The sequence below is a fragment of the Bombina bombina genome, chromosome 11 (genome assembly GCF_027579735.1).
Source record: "Bombina bombina isolate aBomBom1 chromosome 11, aBomBom1.pri, whole genome shotgun sequence".
Classification (NCBI taxonomy): Eukaryota; Metazoa; Chordata; class Amphibia; order Anura; family Bombinatoridae; genus Bombina; species Bombina bombina.
Genome location: NC_069509.1, coordinates 40,344,682 through 40,364,679, shown reverse-complemented (window position 1 = coordinate 40,364,679; position 19,998 = coordinate 40,344,682). Strand labels below are relative to the sequence as shown.

General features: G+C 40.2%; 1 protein-coding gene across 3 annotated transcripts in view; it reads right to left on the bottom strand.

Moving 5' to 3' along the window:
- LOC128642023 (uncharacterized) overlaps positions 1–19,998 on the bottom strand; it is a 229,572-nt gene that overhangs the window by 697 nt on the left and 208,877 nt on the right. The gene's annotated exons all lie outside the window — the stretch shown is intronic.

Below are 19,998 nucleotides of genomic sequence, written 5' to 3'. Positions count from 1 at the left end.
ATACAAATATATAAATTTTAATGTTTCTATTTCGAATATTGGATAATTTGAATATTACTTTTAAAGAAAGCATTAGAAATACAATTACAAATATATAAATTCAAATTTTTCTAATTCGAATATTGCATAATTAAAATCGAATTATTAGAAAAAAATTGAATCGGATATTACATTTAAAGAAAGCATTACAAATACTATTACATTAAACTAATGTTAGAATGTTGTACAAACAAATGAGTTAAAATTTGTTTCATTTTTCAAATGTTGCGAAACATTCACCCATCCCTAGTAATTAGTCAAACAGTAACAATGTAAAGGGACAATAAACACAGGCAAGCAACTGATAAGAGTTCATTGCATTCAAAGCTGCTTGAGGAACAACCTTTCAAATGGGTTATCTGAGTTATCTCTCTGTCTCTCCTACCCCACCAGGATGTTGATTTCTGCTGATACCTCTTGTTTGCATAGCTTTTATATAGCCAATACTGCAATGCTGACATGTTTTTATATAGGTGATGGCAGGCAAAAAACAGATATTACAAATGGCAAAATAAAGGTAACTGGGCGTTTAGTAGACAATTTAATGCTCTCCAACAGGTAAAATTGATTATTGGCAACACATTAAAGGGGAGAAAATAGTATAGTACACTGTCCCTTTAAAGAAAAGACCCTAAGAATTATTTAAAAATAATAATCAGTAGGCAAACCTCAGGTAGAAAAAAAAGATACAAGCAGAGTTTTATAACACATACAGACAGATTCCCCCCAAAAAACCTAGGGCCGGGCAAATGGGTTTATATTCGAATTTGAATGTTGGAACGAATGTTATTGTAGAAATTTGATTTACCTAATCGATTGTTGACAAGAACGATTATCCTTAAAAATTCTATTATCGAATGTTATTTACAGTTTTCGAATCTCACTTTCAAATTCGAATATTACATTTATAAAACACAGTATTAGACTAGAAATACTATTTCAAATTCGAATATTACATTTTAAAATAGAATGTAATATAAAATACATAACTTAACATTATATTATTTGAACAAATATTTTTGAATGTTATTGTAAAAAACGAAAACGTAAATTTGAAAATAAACTGTTATATAAACATTCAAAATTCGATTTGAACGAACAAATGTATCAAAGTTAGTTTTAAATTTCAAATTTTTAGAAACATTTGCCCATTCCTAATTAAAACTAATAGGTTTTTGAATATTTATGATCAGAAATCTGCCATATTACAACTTCTAGTTACTGTAATAGAAACATTCTGAAAAAGCAAAATCAACCACAAAATTACAAACATATTTTATTTAAAGTCTTAACAAACTTGTTTATAATGTATAAGGTGTTAGTCAAGTATCAGTTTTCATTATTCTTGTAAGTATGTCTATGATTATATATACAACATAAACTATATTGGTTATTGGTAACATGCCACAGTGATTTATCCTTTGTAAACAAGCACAAAACAGTAGTTTAACCCCATGATTGCCAGTTACACACAACACTGTTACATATAAAAGGCAGTAATGTAATTTCTTGATAGCACATATACACAAAATAATGATTTAACCCATTGATTGCCAGAAAAATGCAAATCAGTGATTTAGCCATTTGATTGCCTTTACCATATTTGTTTCAGTAAATTAAAGGGACATTAAACACTAAATATATTTATAAGAATAGAATTGAGGAATTCTCCACCTCTAGTCATGGGTGCCGCCATTTTGAAATTTAGCTCTCACTACATTCCAGTGGTGACCTGTTTGCACATGTACAGCAACTCTCCTTCATATACCTGCAGTGTTACCTAGGTGTCAAAATGACAGCACCCATGATCAGAGGGAGGTGCAGGAAATGTATTTAGTGTTTCATGTCCCTTCAATCACTTAACGGGACATAATACTCATATGCTAAATCACTTGAAACTGATGCAGTTTAACTGTAAAAAGCTGACAGGAAAATATCACCTGAGCATCTCTATGTAAAAAAGGAAGATATTTTACCTCACAATTTCCTCAGCTCAGCAGAGTAAGTTCTGTGTAAAAAGTTATACTCAGCTGCTCCCAGCTGCAGGTAAAGATAAAAAAAAAATAAAGAAATGAACAGCAGCCAATCAGCATCAGCAGTGCTGAGGTCATGAACTCTTACTGTGATCACATGAGATTTGACTTAACTCTCATGAGATTTCATAGTAAGCTTCCTTTACCTGATTGGTGCAATAATATGAGAGTTCATGAGGCTCATCCTTTCAGCTGTCCCAGGACAGACACACTAAAATGCTGCTTAGAAATCCTTTACAATGGGAGGTGGCTACTGAGGAACTTTTGAGGTAAAATATCTTTCTTTTTTACATAGAGATGTTCAGGAGATATTTTCTAGTCAGCTTTTTACAGCTATGCTGCATCACTTTCAAGTGTTTAAACATTTGGGTATTATGGCCCTTTAAAGGGACATTAAACCCAAAATATTTCTTTCATTATTCAGATAGAGAATACGATTTTAAAAAAAGTTTCCAATTTACTTCTATTATCAAATTACTTCTATCTTCATTCTCATGATATTCTTTGTTGAAGAGATACCTAGGTAGGTAGCGTGCACGTGCCTATAGCACTACATGACAGGAAATAGTGCTGCCATCTAGTGCTCCTGCTAATGTATAACGGTGCAAAAAAAGGGGCAGGAATCTCCCTCTCCCCTCTCCCACACAGGGTAATCCCTGCTCTTAGAATGGGGGGAAAAACAAACAGGAAAAACGAATATCTCTTAATAAACCTCTCTATAGTTAGCCAACCAAGTATGTGGGAATAGGTTCAAAAGGACCAATTCCATTAAGCTAGTAGAAGTCAAAAAGGGGCATAGGATATGTTTTTGAAGGGTATGATTTAATAATTGGAAGCCAGCCCATCAAGAATCTTTTAACTCCTTTTTCTAAGGAAAATTGAGAGTGAAATGATTCGTAAATGATTTGAAATTGAATTGCTTTCATAACCTGTACTAGGCCCGGGATAGTGATAGATTTCCAGTTTTTGACTATTATATGCCTAACCGTCAATATAATGGTGTTTAGCGTGTTTACCTGAAAGGATCTATTATTCTGGGAATATAACCAGAAAATGTCCTCTAGTGACAAAGAGATGGAAGCATTATAATGTCTATTAAACCAGTACTCAATTTTCCGCTATCGTTGATTAATTTTGGGGCAATACCAAAACATGTTGTGTGTGGCCTAAGTGTCACTTCAGGTGTATTAGGTGCATTTTACATAGAGAACAATTATAATTTATAATTTAGATTTTTGTATTCATTTGCTGTATATTATTTTTGTGACAGACCCTGAAGAAGAAAATCTATTCATTTAGTAACAAATATGTTGTTTAATAGATAAAATGAAACCATACTGATGTTATGTTTTGTTCTGGATGTTTGTATGCTATAAAAAAAAACATTGTTGCAAAACTGCTGCAATATAGTTCTGCAGACACGTGCACACTTCTGAGCTTACATTTCTGCTTTTCAACAAAGGATAACAAATAAATATATCCAATAAATTGTTATTATTTTTTACAAGGCTGTGTACATATATGTGTCTTACGTTCTCTCACAATAACTTGTCATTGTGAAAATATACACATAAGAAGAATAATCCTTGTTTTTGTATATATATATATATATATATATATATATATATATATATATATATATATATATATATATATATATATATATATATATATATACACACATATATATACACAGCCGTGGCCAAAAATATTGGCACCCCTGCATTACTGTCAGATAATGCACCACTTCGCCCTGAAAATTGTTGCAATTACAAATGTTTAGGCATTCTCATGTTTATTTCTTTTGTTTGTATAGTATGACACAAAAAAGTGGAGAAAAAAAGCCAAATCTGACACAGTCCACGTAAAACTCCAAAAATGGACTGGACACAATTATTTGCACCCCAATTTAATATTTGGTAGCACAACCCTTGGGAAAAAAATAACAGAAATTAAGCACTTCCTATAACCATCAATGAGTTTCTTACACCTCTCTACTGGAATTTTGGACCATTCTTCTTTCGCCAACTGCTCCAGGTCTCTCTGATTGGAAGGGCTCCTTTCCATTTTGAGATCTCTCCACAGGTACTCTATGGTATTAAGATCTGGATTCATTGCTGGCCAGTTCAGTACTCTCCAGCGGTCTTGGGTGCTTTTTGACATGTGCTTTGGGTCATTGTCCTGCTGTAAGTCTCATGACCTCTGACAGAGACCCAAGTTTCTGACAGTGGGCCCTACATTGCACCACAGAATTCTTTGGTAAACTTCAGATTTCATAATGCCATGCACACAGTCAAGACATCCAGTGCCTGAAGCAGCAAAGCAACCCCAAAAGCTCAGTGAACCTCCACCATGTTTGACTGTAGAGACTGTATTCTTTTCTTTAAAAGCCTCATTTCTTTTTCTGAAAATAGTAGAATCCTCGTCTGTCCACAGCATATTCTCCCAAAAGGATTTTGGCTTCCTCAGGTAAGTTCTGACAAGCTCCAATCTGGCTTTTTATGTTTCTGTGTCAGCAGTGGGGTCCTCCTGGGTCTCCTACCATAGCGTCTCTTTTTATTCAGATGTCGATGTATAGTGCAAGCTGACACATTTGTACCCTGTGCCTGAAGGTCAGCTTAAATTTGTCTGGAAGTTGATCAAGATTCTTTATCCACCATTCAAACAATCCTTTGTTGCAATCTCTGATCAATTTTTCTCTTTGTCCACATCCAGGGAGATTATCTACAGTGCCATGGGCTTTAAAATTCTTGACAATGTTGCACACAGTGGACAAAGAAACATTAAGATCTCTAGAGATGGACTTGTAACCTTGAGATTGTCAATGCTTTTCCACAATTTTTGCTCTCAAATCCTCAGATAATTCTTTGCTGCTCTTTCTCTTCGCCATGCTCAGTGTGGCACACAGTGAGCTACAAATGGTTAATACAGACAGCGCAAGAAGAGGGGATATGAAGGCTTTTCGATTTATGGGATCTTCCTCTAAAATCCAGAAAAATGAACAGGTGGGGGGATATTGTAAAAATCCAAGAGCGCCTAAACGGCTATACCCCACAAAATAGAGAGTAGTATAAGGATTTAAATAAAATATTTTTATTTATTTTTATACCGGTTTTAAAACCAATCTCTGTGTTTTAGACATATAATTAAAATGTAGTGAATGTTAAAAATAGAACAGATAATAATTTTTCTTAAAATAATAATCAATCCTAGTACCTTTGTACTTAATACATAAATATGTTTCAATCCTAATACCCAAAATAATATGTGTGGTTGGCCAACCAATATTGCTTTATAATATTGTTAACAACAGTATTAGATTCTGCAAATCGTATAAAGCTATTAACCGCCCTGGACTAATAGTACAAAAAATACTCTGTTTATGCGGATATACAATGTATCAGTACGTGGTTAAATATTAACTGGCTAGTTCTGAAAATGCAACATATTTCTGAATAAGCAATTATCACAGAGTCTTTCAGCTCACACTCGTATATTGATTTGTGTGGTCACAATAAAAATCTTATTTAACAGTTTGTTGTGTTCAGTGTGGCACACAGACACACAACAGAAAGGTTGAGTCAGTTTTTCACCATTTTAACTGGTTGCCGGTGTGATTTCTATGTTGTCAGCACCTATTAATTGATAAAGGTGAGTTTAATTACAAATTACAGGAGCATCACAAACTTGGAATGCAATTATTTCTTACAATTTTGAGAAGGTGCCAATAATTTTGTCCAGTCCATTTTTGGAGTTTTGTGTAGAATATGTCAGATTTGGATTTTTTTTCTCCACTTTTTTGTGTCATACCAATACAAACAAAAGAAATAACATAAATTATGCTTACCTGATAATTTCATTTCCATTGTGGGGATGAGAGTCCACGGCTTCATTCATTACTTGTGGGAATTAAGAACCTGGCCACCAGGAGGAGGCAAAGACACCCAGCCAAAGGTTTAAATACCTCCCCACTCCCCTCATCCCCCAGTCATTCTGCCGAGGGAACAAGGAACAGTAGGAGAAATATCAGGGTATAAATGGTGCCAGAAGAACAACACTAAATTTAGGTCCGCCAACCGGAGAAACAGGCGGGAGCCATGGACTCTCCTCCCCACGATGGAAATGAAATTATCAGGTAAGCATAATTTATGTTTTCCATTTAAAGTTGAGGAGAGTCCTCAGCTTCTTTCATTACTTGTGGGAAACAAATACCCAAGCTCTAGAGGACACTAAATGAAAAAAACGGGAGGGTAAAAGAGGCGGACCCTATTCTGAGAGCACCACAGCCTGCAAAACCTTTCACCCAAATACTGCTTCCGCTGAAGCAAAAACGTAAATTTGTAAAAGTATGTAAGGAGGACCAGGTAGTCGCCATACAAATCTGCTCCATAGAGGCCTCATTCTTAAAGGCCCAAGAAGAAGCCACAGCTCTGGTTAAATGAGCCATGGTCCTCTGAGGAGGCTTATGTCAAACTGTCTCATAGGCCAAGCGAATCATGCTCCTCAACCAAGAAGACAAAGAAGTTGAAGAGGCTCTCTGTCAGGGTTCCAGGAATCAGACTGAGATGAGAAGTGCAAAAATAATCACACCTTTATTAATAGCAAAAAATAATAAAACGTCCACAAGTCACATAACAAGCCAGGGGTCAAAACCAGAGCTGGTAGTCAGACGAGCCGAGTCAGGAGCCAAAGTGAATAGTCAGACAAGCCGGAATTAGGAACAAGGAAAACAGCAGAGTCAGGAACAAGCCAGCCATCAGGAACCAGGAAGGACGTCAGGCAGCCAGGTAATACACAGGAACTCTCACAAACAGGTCTGAGACAACGCAAAGGCAAAGCATACTGAACAGAGGCCCTTTAAATAATAAGTGATGACATCAAAATTCTGAGACTGCATCCTGTCTCACATGGATGATGCACACCAGTCTGGCCATAAAAGGAAGTGCAGGAAATGAGCAGCTTCCCCCACAATGCACCATAGTCAGGAAGAGAGGTGAGTAAAATGGCTGCCAGCAGCACATGGCAAACAAACAGGGAAAAAACCCTGACAGTACCATCCCCTCAACGACCCCTCCCCCGCGGGAGGACAAAAGGCTTATTGGGGAAATGGGCATGGAAGGAGGGAGCATGAACATCAGAGGAGGGAACCCAAGAATGCTCCTCCGGACTGTAGCCCCTCCAGTGAACCAAATACTGTACACGGCCCCTGGACATACGAGAGTCAATAATGCTGCTGACCTCAAAAAGGACCAATATAACAGGGAGCCAATTAATTGGAAGGCATACGAAGGTTCAAGTTGCGGGAGGACAGCCAAACTCTCACCAACCAGGTAGGAAGGTGCGGGCAGACGCCTACGATCAGCCTGGAACTTTTGGCGCTGCATAGAACGATGAAGGCAATCCTGAATCTGCACCCACGTGGAACGGAGTTGACGGAGATGCTCCTCCAAATCCGGAATATCCTGAGACATGAATGAATCGGGCAACAAGGATGGTTGAAACCCATAATTCGCCATGAACGGGGATAACTTGGAGGAAGCATTAATAGCACTAGTACGAGCAAACTCTGCCCAAGGTAAAAGTTCAGACCAATTATTGTGGTGATCAGAGACATAGCAATGGAGGAACTGTTCCAGAGCTTGATTAGACCGTTCTGCAGCCCCAAAATTGAAGCAAGCTCCTGAGCGGTAGGCAGCTTCATCAAGGGAATGCAATGTGACATTTTAGAAAAATGGTCAACCACCATAAGGATAACAGTATAGCCATTGGAAACAGGGAGCTCGACAATTAAGTCCATGGAAAGATGTGTCCAAGGACGCTCACCATTAGCAATAGGTTGAAGAAGACCCACAGGAAGACTTCGAGGAGTCTTATTCTATGCACAAACTGAGCAGGAGGCAACATATGCAGCAACTTTAGAACGAAGACCTGGGCACCAGAATTGTCGAGTGACAGACCAAATCATTTGGTTCTTGCCTGAGTGATCCACGGCTTTAGGATAGTGGTAAGTGTGCAAAAGTTTAGTTTGAAGATTCTCAGTAACAAAACAGTTACCACTAGGTTTCTCAGGAGGTGCATTGGTTTGTGCAGCCAGGATCTCCTCCCCCAAGGGAGAAGTCAAATTAGTACGTATGGTAGCCAAAATATGAAAATATGGTCAGGAGGTATAACTGGAGTGGGTACAGACTCCTCCTTGGACAGAGGCGAAAATTGTCAAGAGATGGCATCAGCCATAAAATTCTTACTACCAGGCAGGTAGGAGACCACATAATTAAACCAACACAAAAATAGCGCCCATCTGGCCTGTCGGGGCGACAAACGTTTTGCTTCAGATAGATAAGTTAAATTCTTGTGGTCAGTAAGAATGAACACTGGCATGCTAGTACCCTCGAGAAGATGCCTCCATTCCTTGAGTGCCAAAATTATGGCCAGTAATTCCCTGTCGCCAATTTCATAATTGCACTCTGCTGGAGACAATTTCTTAGAGAAGAAACCACACGGATGCAAGGAACCATCAGGCGTAGGACGTTGAGACAAGAGGGCACTTACTCCAGTCTCAGACGCATCAACCTCAAGAACTAAAGACAAGATAGGGTTAGGATGAGCCAGAACTGGAGCGGCAGCAAAGGCAGTCTTAAGACTATCAAAGGCCTTAATGGCAGTAGGTGACCAATGGAGTGGATCATTCTCTTTACGGGTCATGTCTGTGATAGGTTTGACCAAGGAAGAAACGTTTTTAATAAACTTTCTATAGTAATTGTCAAACCCCAAAAAACATTGAATAGACCGAAGACCAACTGGACGAGGCCACTGCAGAACTGCAAATAACTTGTCAGGATCCATGGAGAACCCTGCAACAGAGAAAATATAACCTAGGAAGGTTACTTGAGTCTGATGGAACTCACATTTCCCAAGTTTACAAAACAGGCCGTTCTCACGTAGTCTCTGAAGAACCCGTGTAACATCAGAACGATGAGCCTCAAGTGTGGGTGAGTGTATGAGGATGTCGTCTAAGTACACCACAACACACTGTTGCAACATATCTCATAGGACATCATTAATAAATTCCTGAAAAACAGCAGGAGCATTACATAGGCCAATGAGCATTACAAGATACTCATAATGCCCGCTCCTGGTGTTAAATGCTGTTTTCCATTCGTGGCCCTCCTTAATCCTAACGAGATTGTACGCTCCTCTCAAATCAACTTTAGTAAAGACCGTAGCTCCCTTGAGGTGGTCAAAGAGTTCCATAATAATCGGAATAGGGTAAGCATTCTTAATGGTAAGACGATTAAGGTCCCTATAATCGATGCATGGTCTTAACTCGCCACCCTTTTTCTTCACAAAGAAGAAGCGAGCCCCTGCAGGAGAGCAGGATTTGCGGATGATCCCCCACGACAGAGCATCGGCAACATAGCACAATTCTCTGCAACAGACAGAGGGTACACCCAGCCCCGAGGAGGAATGGCTTCGGGTTGCAAGTCTATGGCACAATCATAAGACCGGTGAGGAGGCAATGTACCGGCATGCACCTTGCCAAAAATGTCTAGGAACTCTTGGTACTCCTCTGGCAATTGAGATACAGAAGAAGTGCACAAGACTTTAACTGGTTTCCGAAGACAAGTGGAAATACATTGTTGGGACCACGAAAAAATTTCGGACCTGCGCCAGTCGAGACTGGGATTGTACTTTTGGAGCCAGGGATAACCCAGAACAACCGGAAAATGTGGAGAGTTTATCACCTGGAACTGGAGGGTTTAAAAATGGAGAGCCCCAACAGCCATGGACAACGGAGCAGTTTCGTGAGTAACGAGTGCGGGCTGAAGTGGCCTGCCATCAATGGCCTCAATAGCAAGCGGAACGGGCCAAACAGGAATGGAGTGCTTTGATACAAAAGCACTGTCAATGAAATAGCCCGCAGCACCTGAGTCAACAAGAGCCTGAGTGACTATGGAGGAGTTCACCCAGGAAAGGACAACCGTGACCAAAGGTTTCTCCTTAAGCGGTTCCGGGGATAAGGATAAACCACCCAAGGTCTACCCCCGACAGGACCTTAGGTGTGAGCGTTTCCCGGCCGTGTAGGGCAAGACTTTAAAAGGTGGCCCTGTAACCCACAATAGAGGCAGAGCCCCTCCCTCCTCCTAAAGGCTCTCTCTGCTGCGGAGAGATGTGTGAATTCCAACTGCATCGGCTCAGCAGTACCTGGTGACTCGGGACCAGGAGGCATGGGAGGAGAGGGAGGCATGGGTGGGAACGAACACATAGGAGACAACGGAACAGGAGGCTTCCACAAGCGCACCTTGAAAGAGGGCCTCTCTCTGAGTCTGATGTTAATTAGGATCAAAAAAGACACCAATGCCTCGAGATCTTCTGGTAAATCTCTTGCAGCAACTTCGTCTTTAATCGCATCAGAGATCCCATGAAAGAAGGCGGCAACAAGGGCTTCATTGTTCCAACCTACCTCTGCGGCAAGCATACGGAACTCAATAGCATACTGAGCAACAGATCTTGTACCTTGCTGAATGGACATGAGTCGTTTAGCAGCAGAGGAGGAGCGAGCCGGAACATCAAATACCCTTCGAAAGGAGGCCACAAATTCAGGGTAATTTGAAATCACAGGTTTATTAGTCTCCCACAAGGGATTAGCCCAGGCAACAGCTGTGTCAGAGAGTAACAAGATGAGAAATCCCACCTTAGCTCTGTCAGAGGGAAACGCCTGAGGTAACATGTCAAAGTAAATGCCCACCTGGTTCAAAAACCCTCTGCACTGAATAGGATCACCTCCATATCGCTGAGGTAGAGGTGCAGAACCGGACATGCTCCTGGTAGGCATAGGTGCAGCAGAGGAAACAGGAGCAGCCATAACTTAGGGGACACTTTGGTCCAAATGTGCAGTGCGAGTCAGCAGGGTTTGCAGGGCTAGTGCAAATTGATCCAAGCGGTGATCCTGTACATCCATCCTGGAAATGATGGCAGGTAAAGGTGGATAATTAGCACCATCAGGATTCATGGACTTTGCGTAATGTCAGGGTGCCAGGAATCAGACTGAGACGAGAAGTGCAAAGATAATCACACCTTTATTAATAGCAAAAAATAATAAAAAGTCTGCAAGCCAAATAACAAGCCAGAAGTCAAAACCAGAGCTGGTAGTCAGACGAGCCGAGTCAGGAGCCAAACAAATAGTCAGATGAGCCGGAATCAGGAACAAGGAAAACAGCAGAGTCAGGAACAAGCCAGTGATCAGGAACCAGGAAGGACGTTAGGCAGCCAGGTAATACACAAGAACTCTCACAAACAGGTCTGAGACATCGCAAAGGCAAAGCATACTAAACAGAGGCCCTTTAAATAATGACATCACAATTCTGAGACTGCATCCTGTCTCACACGGATGATGCACACCAGTCTGGCCATAAAAGGAAGTGCAGGAAATGAGCAGCATCCCCCACAATGCACCATAGTCAGGAAGAGAGGTGAGTAAAATGGCTGCCAGCAAACAAACAGAAAAAAACCCTGACACTCTCTGCCCCTTGCGCTTCCCTGAATAAACCACAAATAATGAAGAAGACTGTCTGAAATCCTTCGTGGCCTGAAGATAAAACTGCAAGGCTTGAACCACATCCAAATTATGAAGTAACCTTTCCTTAGGAGAAGAGGGGTTAGGACACAAAGAAGGAACAACTATCTCCTTATTGATGTTATGGTTAGACACAACCTTGGGAAGAAATCCCAAACTAGTGTGAAGAACAGCCTTATCAACGTGAAAACCAAATAACGAAAGCTCACATTGCAAGGCCACCAACTCAGAGACTCTGCATGCCGATGCAATAGCCAACAGGAATAGAACATTCCAAGAAAGAATCTTAATGTCAGTAGAGTGCATAGATTTAAACAGAACTCTCTGCAACACCTTGAGAACAAATTTCAAGCTCCAGGGAGGAGCAGAGTGTCTGAAAACAGGCCTGATTCTAGACAGAGCCTGAACTAAAGACTGAATATCAGGAAGCTTGGTGAGCCTCATGTGCAACAAAACTGATAATTCCGAAATCTGTCCCTTTAAGGAACTAGTGGCAAGTCCCTTTTCCAACCTATCCTGGAGAAAGGACAGAATCCTGGATACCTTAACCTTGTGCCAAGGATATCCATGCTTCTCACACCAGGAAAAGTAAGTCCTCCACACCTTATGATAGATGTGATGAGTGACTGGTTTCCTAGCCTAAACAAGAGTATCAATCACTCTCTCAGAAAATCCTCTTTTGGCTAAGACTAGGAGTTCAATCTCCATGCAGTCAGCTGCAGAGAATCTAGATTTTGATGTTGAAAGGGACCCTGTACCAGCAGATGCCTGCGACAGGGTAACCTCCATGGAGGAGAAGATGACATCCCCACCAGATCCGCAAACCACGTCCTCCACGGCCACAATGGAGCAATCAGAATAGCCGAAGGTCGCTCCTGCTTTATGCGGGCCACTACTCGAGGTAGAAGTGGTAACGTAGGAAAAATGTAAACTAGGTTGAACCCCCAAGGTACCACCAAGGCATTGATCAGCTGTGCCTGGGGATCCCTGGACCGCGGCCCATAATTGGGTAGCTTGCAATTGAGTCTGGATGCCATGAGGTCCATCTCCGGCATTCCCCATCTGTGACAGATCTCCGCAAACACCTCAGGGTGGAGAGACCATTCCCCAAGATGAAAGGATTGTCTGCTGAGAAAATCCGCTTCCCAGTTGTCCACACCCGGAATGTGGATTGCTGATAGCGAGCAGTTGTGGGACTCTGCCCATTCTAGTATCTGAGATACCTCACTCATTGCTAGGGAGCTTCTCGTCCCCCCCTGATGGTTGATGTAAGCCACTGAGGTAATGTTGTCTGTCTGGAACCTGATGAAGCTGAACATCCCCAGGAGAGGCCACTCCTTCAAAGCATTGTAGATCACTCAAAGTTCCAGAATATTGATCGGAAGGAGGGACTCTTGATGAGTCCACTTTCCTTGTGCCATTTTGAAACCCCACACCACTCCCCATCCTGCCAGACTCGCGTCCATGGTCACTATCTCCCAGGACGGTCTCAGGAAGGATGTCCCTTGGGACAGTTGAACTGGACAGATCCACCAAGAAAGGGATTCCCTCGTCTGATCGGCTAGAACTGAAAAACCTGATAACAGGCGAATAATCTGCATATTGGCGCCACAAATAAAGGAATTAGCAACCCTTAAAGCCTTAATTCTATCTTGAATCTCATCAAGAGAAGTCTTCCTCTAGATCATGTCAGACAGCGACTCGCATCAATATGTCGCAGATCCCGAAACCGCAGCCACCACCGCTGCCAGCTGAAAAATAAACCCTGTATGCTCAAACATCTTTCTCAACATGTTTTCTAACTTTATATCCATGGGCTCCTTGATTGATGAACTATCCTCTAGAGGAATCGTTGTACGCTTCATAAGCGTGGAGATAGCACTGTCCACCTTAGGGACAGTCCCCCACAACTCGAGCTGAGAGTCTGGAACGGGGAACAGTTTCTTAAAAGAAGATGAAGGGGAAAAGGATGAACCCAATCTCTCCCATTTATTCTTAATAATGTTAGCCATCTTAACAGGAATACTTTATCTAGTTTAGGAATCGAAGGCTCCTCCGGGAGTTTTGGTTCTGGGACCTCCAGCGTAGCAAGCATTGCTTTAGTAAAAAGCGCAACTTTTCTATCCTAAACCTAAAGTCAGGCTCCTCCACAGCCGGAGGTTTAGATGACACAGACTCCGACCCAGAAGGAACGTCCTCCGAACAGTCGGAGTTGTCCTCGTCCGCGGATAATCTCTCCGAGATATCCATTGGCGTAGATGACCCCTGGGCCGGGCCGAAATGAATTACCCTACGCTTGCACTTAGCAGAACGTGGTAAGGCACTAATCACTTTAGACATCACCATTTGCAGTTGGTCCGCAAAATCTGGCGACCAGCGTATCTCTCCCGCAGGAGAATTAGTCGTGTCCTGGGGAGCTGCATATGTAATCAGAGATAAATGTAGGGAACACACCTCACGGAACGGAGAACCCTCAGAGGTGGACAGCTCAGTAGTACTAGACACCCTTTTCTTTCTAGATGTCGCAACTTTATCAAGACATGTGGAACAATGTTGAGCAGGCGGATCTACCACAACCTCCTCACAATAAACACAGGTAGTAGACTTTGTTAAAGAGGGAGTACCCTCCAACACGCCAGAGTCCTACATAGCTTGCGCCTTTATTATGGACTAGATATGAAATATAAATGGCACCTTTATAACCTCCTATGACCGGGACCCCAGAAGAAAACCGCTTTGTCTCCTGCAACTGCCGGTCAAGAAGAGGAAGTGGAAAGGCCACACCTGGTCACATGCCTCGCAGGATCACCTCTGCACTAGGGAGAAAAACACGACAAATCGGCTGTGTAAAGTACTCACGGAAATGAACCTGTAATTCCACTCATTGCAAGAGCCTCATCTCACACATCTCACAGCAAATGACACAATAAAAAACATTATGTACAACCCCCCTGTTCAATAATCCCGCTTTCAGGGATATTAACCCTTGATTTTCTAAAGATAAAAGGAGTCACACCGTGACCCTGTCTTCTTGCATTATCATTATGTGTATAAAAAAAAGACACAATCTTACCAGAATCTATGCCGTGGAACAGGAACATGGCCTCTCAAGTGTGACAGTTTTGTAGCATTGCTCCTGACATGGACTTGAGTGCAGAAAGCAGGCAGTGAAATTCGTCAACGCTGATTGCTAATGGAGCTGTTAATCTGAGTCAGGATGGTTTCGCAGAAAGACTTTCCCTGCATCTCTGGACTCTAACTTTCACCCATGCTCTCACTGAGAGACTAACAGGACTACTTAAAACTCTAGTCCCATTCTGAAGAGTACTACCCTCCATAAGAGGCTACTTCTGACACTTCTCTGCCAACCTCCTGTGACGAAAGGCAAAGAATGACTGGGGAATGAGGGGAGTGGGGGAGGTATTTAAGTCTTTGGCTGGGGTGTCTTTGCCTCCTCCTGGTGTCCAGGTTCTTAATTCCCACAAGTAATGAATGAAACCGTGGACTCTCCTTCCCTTTAGATGGAAAAACATGAGAATGCCTAAACATTTGTAATTGCAACAATTTTCTGGGCGAAGTGGTGCATTATCTGACAGAAATGCAGGGGTGCCGATATTTTTGGCCATTACTATATATATATATATATATATATATATAAATATAATATATAATATATATATATATATACAGTATTATATTTATTTTGACAGAGTTGTGGATGGGGTATATTTAGGAAATCGCTACACTGATATGTGGGATAATACAGGCAGCCCCAGGGAAAATCTGTGTTTAAACTAACTTGTTTTAGTTATTGATTATTATGGATTCATTAATCTGATTAAATTCTTCTGTAGAGTGTTAAGAATTATTAAGTGAGTAATGAGGACATCTGTGTCATTGAGTTGAAGGAAAGTGCTGGTGTGAAATACACTGGAATGAACCAGTGTTAAAAGACTGTTGCTTTTTGGATTATATGCTGTACTATATGCTGAAAACTCCCTGTTTGTTTAATTTGCTGAATTTGCTGTGAACTACAAATAAACTTGAACTTGACAGTGTTTTTCCTAAAACCCTAGAGGGCTATGCAGGTAAAGGCATCTATTTATCAAGCCGTCAACCGCAAATACGCTGGAATTCTGCAGTGTATTTGTGGTGAGCCTGATTCGCCTTAGTTATCAAACCCTACAGACCGGCAAAAGTAGAATTTAGTGACGTAACATACAATCCGCCGGACTCAGTCTGGACTCAGGGCCCCGCAAAAGGCCCTTTTAAGGGCTATTTGTAATTTTGTGTAGGGTAGGGCTTTTTATTATTTTGGGGGGCTTTTTTATTTTGTTAGGGGGATTAGATTAGGTGTAATTAGTTTAAAAATCTTGTAATTATTTTATTATTTTCTGTAATTTAGTGTTTGTTTGTTTTTGTACTTTAGATATTTTTTTAAAATTGTATTTAACTGTATTTAGTTTAGTTAATTTATTTAATTATAGTGTAGTGTTAGGTGTAATTGTAACTTAGGTTAGGTTTTATTTTACAGGTATATTTGTCTTTATTTTAACTAGGAAGTTATTAAATAGTTAATAACTATTTAATAACTATTGTACCTAGTTAAAATAAATACAAAGTTGCCTGTAAAATAAATATAAACCCTAAGCTAGCTACAATGTAACTATTAGTTATATTGTAGCTAGTTTAGGGTTTATTTTATAGGTAAGTATTTAGTTCTAAATAGGAATAATTTATTTAATGATAATAATATTTATTTAGATTTATTTAAATTATATTTAAGTTAGAGGAGTTAGGTTTAGACTTAGGTTTAGGGGTTAATAAATTTAATATAGTGGCGGCGACGTTGGGGGCGGCAGATTAGGGATTAATAAATATAGGTAGGTGGTGCCGGTGTGGGGGGGGGGGGGCAGATTAGGGGTTAATATATGTAGGTAGGTGGCGGATTAGGGGTGTTAATAAGTATAATGTAGGTGGCGGTGGGCTCCGGGAGCGGCGGTTTAGGGGTTAATAATTGTATTGAGTTGCGGCAGGGTCCAGGAGCGGAAGTTTAGGGGTTAATATATTTATTAGAGTTGCAGTGGGCTCTGGGAGCGGAGGTTTAGGGGTTAATATATTTATTAGAGTTGCGGTGGGCTCTGGGAGCGGCAGTTTAGGGGTTAATAATTGTATTTAGTTGCGGTGGGGTCCGGGAGTGGCGGTTTAGGGGTTAATATATTTATTAGAGTTGCGGTGGGCTCTGGGAGCGGCTGTTTAGGGGTTAATAATTGTATTTAGTTGCAGCGGGGTCCGGGAGCGGCGGTTTAGGGGTTAATATATTTATTAGAGTTGCAGTGGGCTCCGGGAGCGGCGGTTTAGAGGTTAATATATTTATTAGAGTTGCGGTGGGCTCCGGTAGCGGCTGTTTAGGGGGTAAACAGTATAGTATAGTGTGGGTGTTTATTGACAGGGTACCAAGAAAGCTGTTAAAAAGCCGAAGAGAAGTGAGATCGATGACTGTTAGTTATCAACAGTCCACTGCTCATCGTACCGTACTTGGTGCGCGACTTTTTGACAGCTTTTTTGATAACTTTGGAGAACATATTCAGGTCCGCAGCAGCGATGTTAGGCGATCTTAGGAGAGCGTATTGGTGCCGGCGAATGCAGGTAAGTTGACGCTTTGATAAATAGAAGCCAAAGTCTCAGACAGACAGGCAGCCTGTTAATAAATGTATAAATATAAATATATATATATATATATATATATATATATATATATATATATATATATATATATATAGAAGAACACCACAAGTAAAATCCTAAGGTTGTGTACTGAAGGTGTGCCAATCAAAAATATATATAACAAAATATATAAATCTATAACAAAAATATATAAAAATAGATACCAAAATTATATGTGTAATAAATGAAGATATATAACAAACAATAAAGAATAATAGTGTATAGTGATAACTCACAATGTGCACCGAAACAACTAGTGAATAAATAATAAAAATAAGAAGCAATTATATATGTAGTAAATAAATAATAAAATAATAATAAAGTTCAAATTGGACCAAATAGTATCTGGATAATCCACATACCAGAACAGAATATTCCCAAAATGGTCCGCAGGGTGATCCACAGGACAATCTGTGACGATGGGCTGCTCTCTACACAATGGCAAACAATCAAATACGGTATCCTAAAGGAACAGGATGAGAAGAGGCGACTGATGGTGTAATAATGTAAGTTGCTATGACCAAAAGACTACGAGATACAGCTGGGTACTCACAGGTTGCACATCCAGTGCAATATTTGTTTTTTCTGATAATTTCTACCATTTTGTTCAAAAAAATCTACCAGAAGCCAGTCTCATTTCTTCTCGTTAATGGTACGGTGTCTCCTAAGATAACTCTGCAGAGAGGAACAAGACAGGGTTGCCCCCTCTCTCCACTTTTTTTTAACATCGTCCTTGAACCACTGGCAACTAAGTTGCGGGAGGTTCTTCCAGGGATTCCACTTGGTGGTCAAAATCTAAAAATATTGCTTTATGCAGATGACATTTTATTATTTATGAATAGAACTGCTGATACAATCCCTAAGGTAAGCTACGTGCTATATGAATTTAGCTCGTTTGCAGGTTATAAAATCAATATGGAGAAGAGTGAACTTATGTGGCTTGGGAATCGATCTACAGAACAACCTAATACAATGTTTTGCATAGTCAATGCTATCAAATATCTTGGTCTAGAAATTCATAAAAATCTGAAACATTGGTATCAGGCAAATTTTGGATTGCTCTTCCAGAAGATCCAAGAGGATCTTGAGTTATGGGCTGCCTTCCCCTTATGCATTACAGCTTCTATCAATTTGATCAAAACTATAATTTTCCCAAGAGTTTTATATCCTCTTTAAAACCTGCCACTTATTATATTAAATAAATATTTGAAGAATTTGGCATCATGGTTTTCCAAATTTATTTGGAAATCCAAAAAACCCAGTATATCGCTTAATAGATTGTCTCAAAAATATACTGATGCTGGGTTAGCTCTTCCCAACATCAGACTATATAATTGGGCCTCGCTGATTAAACTTGCTATTGATTGGATTTCTCAGACTAATTTGGTCACTTCTTTTGATGTTGAATCATTTTTGATTACTCCTTGGTCGTTGAAGGCTCTTTTACATTGTCCTCTTCATATCGTGCCTTGGAGAGTATCTACCCTTCTTTCATTTAGGAATATAATTGTGGTATGGCATAAGTTCTTTAAATTACTTAGAATTGATTCATCCTTCTCCAAATTTTTGCCTATTAGGGGGAATCCTCTATTTTTACCAGGATTAGACCAAAAATGCTTTCAAGAATGGCAGCTTAAAGGTCTCCAATATGTTCATCAATTATTAAATAATGAATTTCAGGTACTTCCATGGGAAATCATTCTGGAACAGTTTTCTCTGCCAAGGACGAATCGGTTTGCCTATTTTCAAATACGGCACTTTATTGATTCTCAGAAATGGCGGATGGCTAGTAGGTCAGATTGGTCCGAGGTTAAGATCTTTATCCAAAAATAGATAGCCGAGGATGCATCGATTTCTTTAATCTATGATATTATGCGGATCTTCCGCATATGTTATGGTCCTGTCCTAAAATACGTCAATTATGGCAGAAGGTCCAATTTTGGTTTAACAGAGTCCATGAAAGTACTATCTCTTTTTCTCTGGAAGATATAGTTTTACTATTCCCGAATCCTAGGGATTGTGCAAGAATACGTATTTTAAATATTATTATACTAATAGTGAGATATAATATCTTTAAGAAATGGATAACGAAGAGCTCACCTAATTTGACACAAGTCTTTAGGGATATTCAAACTCAGATTATTTTGTAATCTTTCCATCTCCATCAGGTGTCTGAGAAAAGAATCAAACAGTTCTTGGTAGGATGGGCTCCTATTATTAAGACATACCCTTGTTGTCTACAAGGGCAGATCTTGTCTCCATTTGTAGCTTCTATGAGCTTTGCTGAAATGGTTCTACATCAGGTGTTTCCATACACATGGATAAGAAACAGTAGGGAAATTGAATAATCCAGGCTAAGACCCTTCGGTAAGGGTTGTGGTTTCGATCTCCCACGGACTCTGTGAGGATGTTTTTAGTTTTTCTTTTCCCTTTCTTCTCTCTTGGTTGTCCCTTTTTCTTTTTTTCTCTCTTTTCTTCCCCTGTTGTGTTGATATTATTTTTTTGTATATAGGATGAAAATTAGCCAAAATTTCTCAGCACTTATCAGGTAAATTAATAAGGGCTTGCCAGACAGGAAATTGTATAAGGTGTGTTTTACCTGATCTATATGTTCTAAATATATGA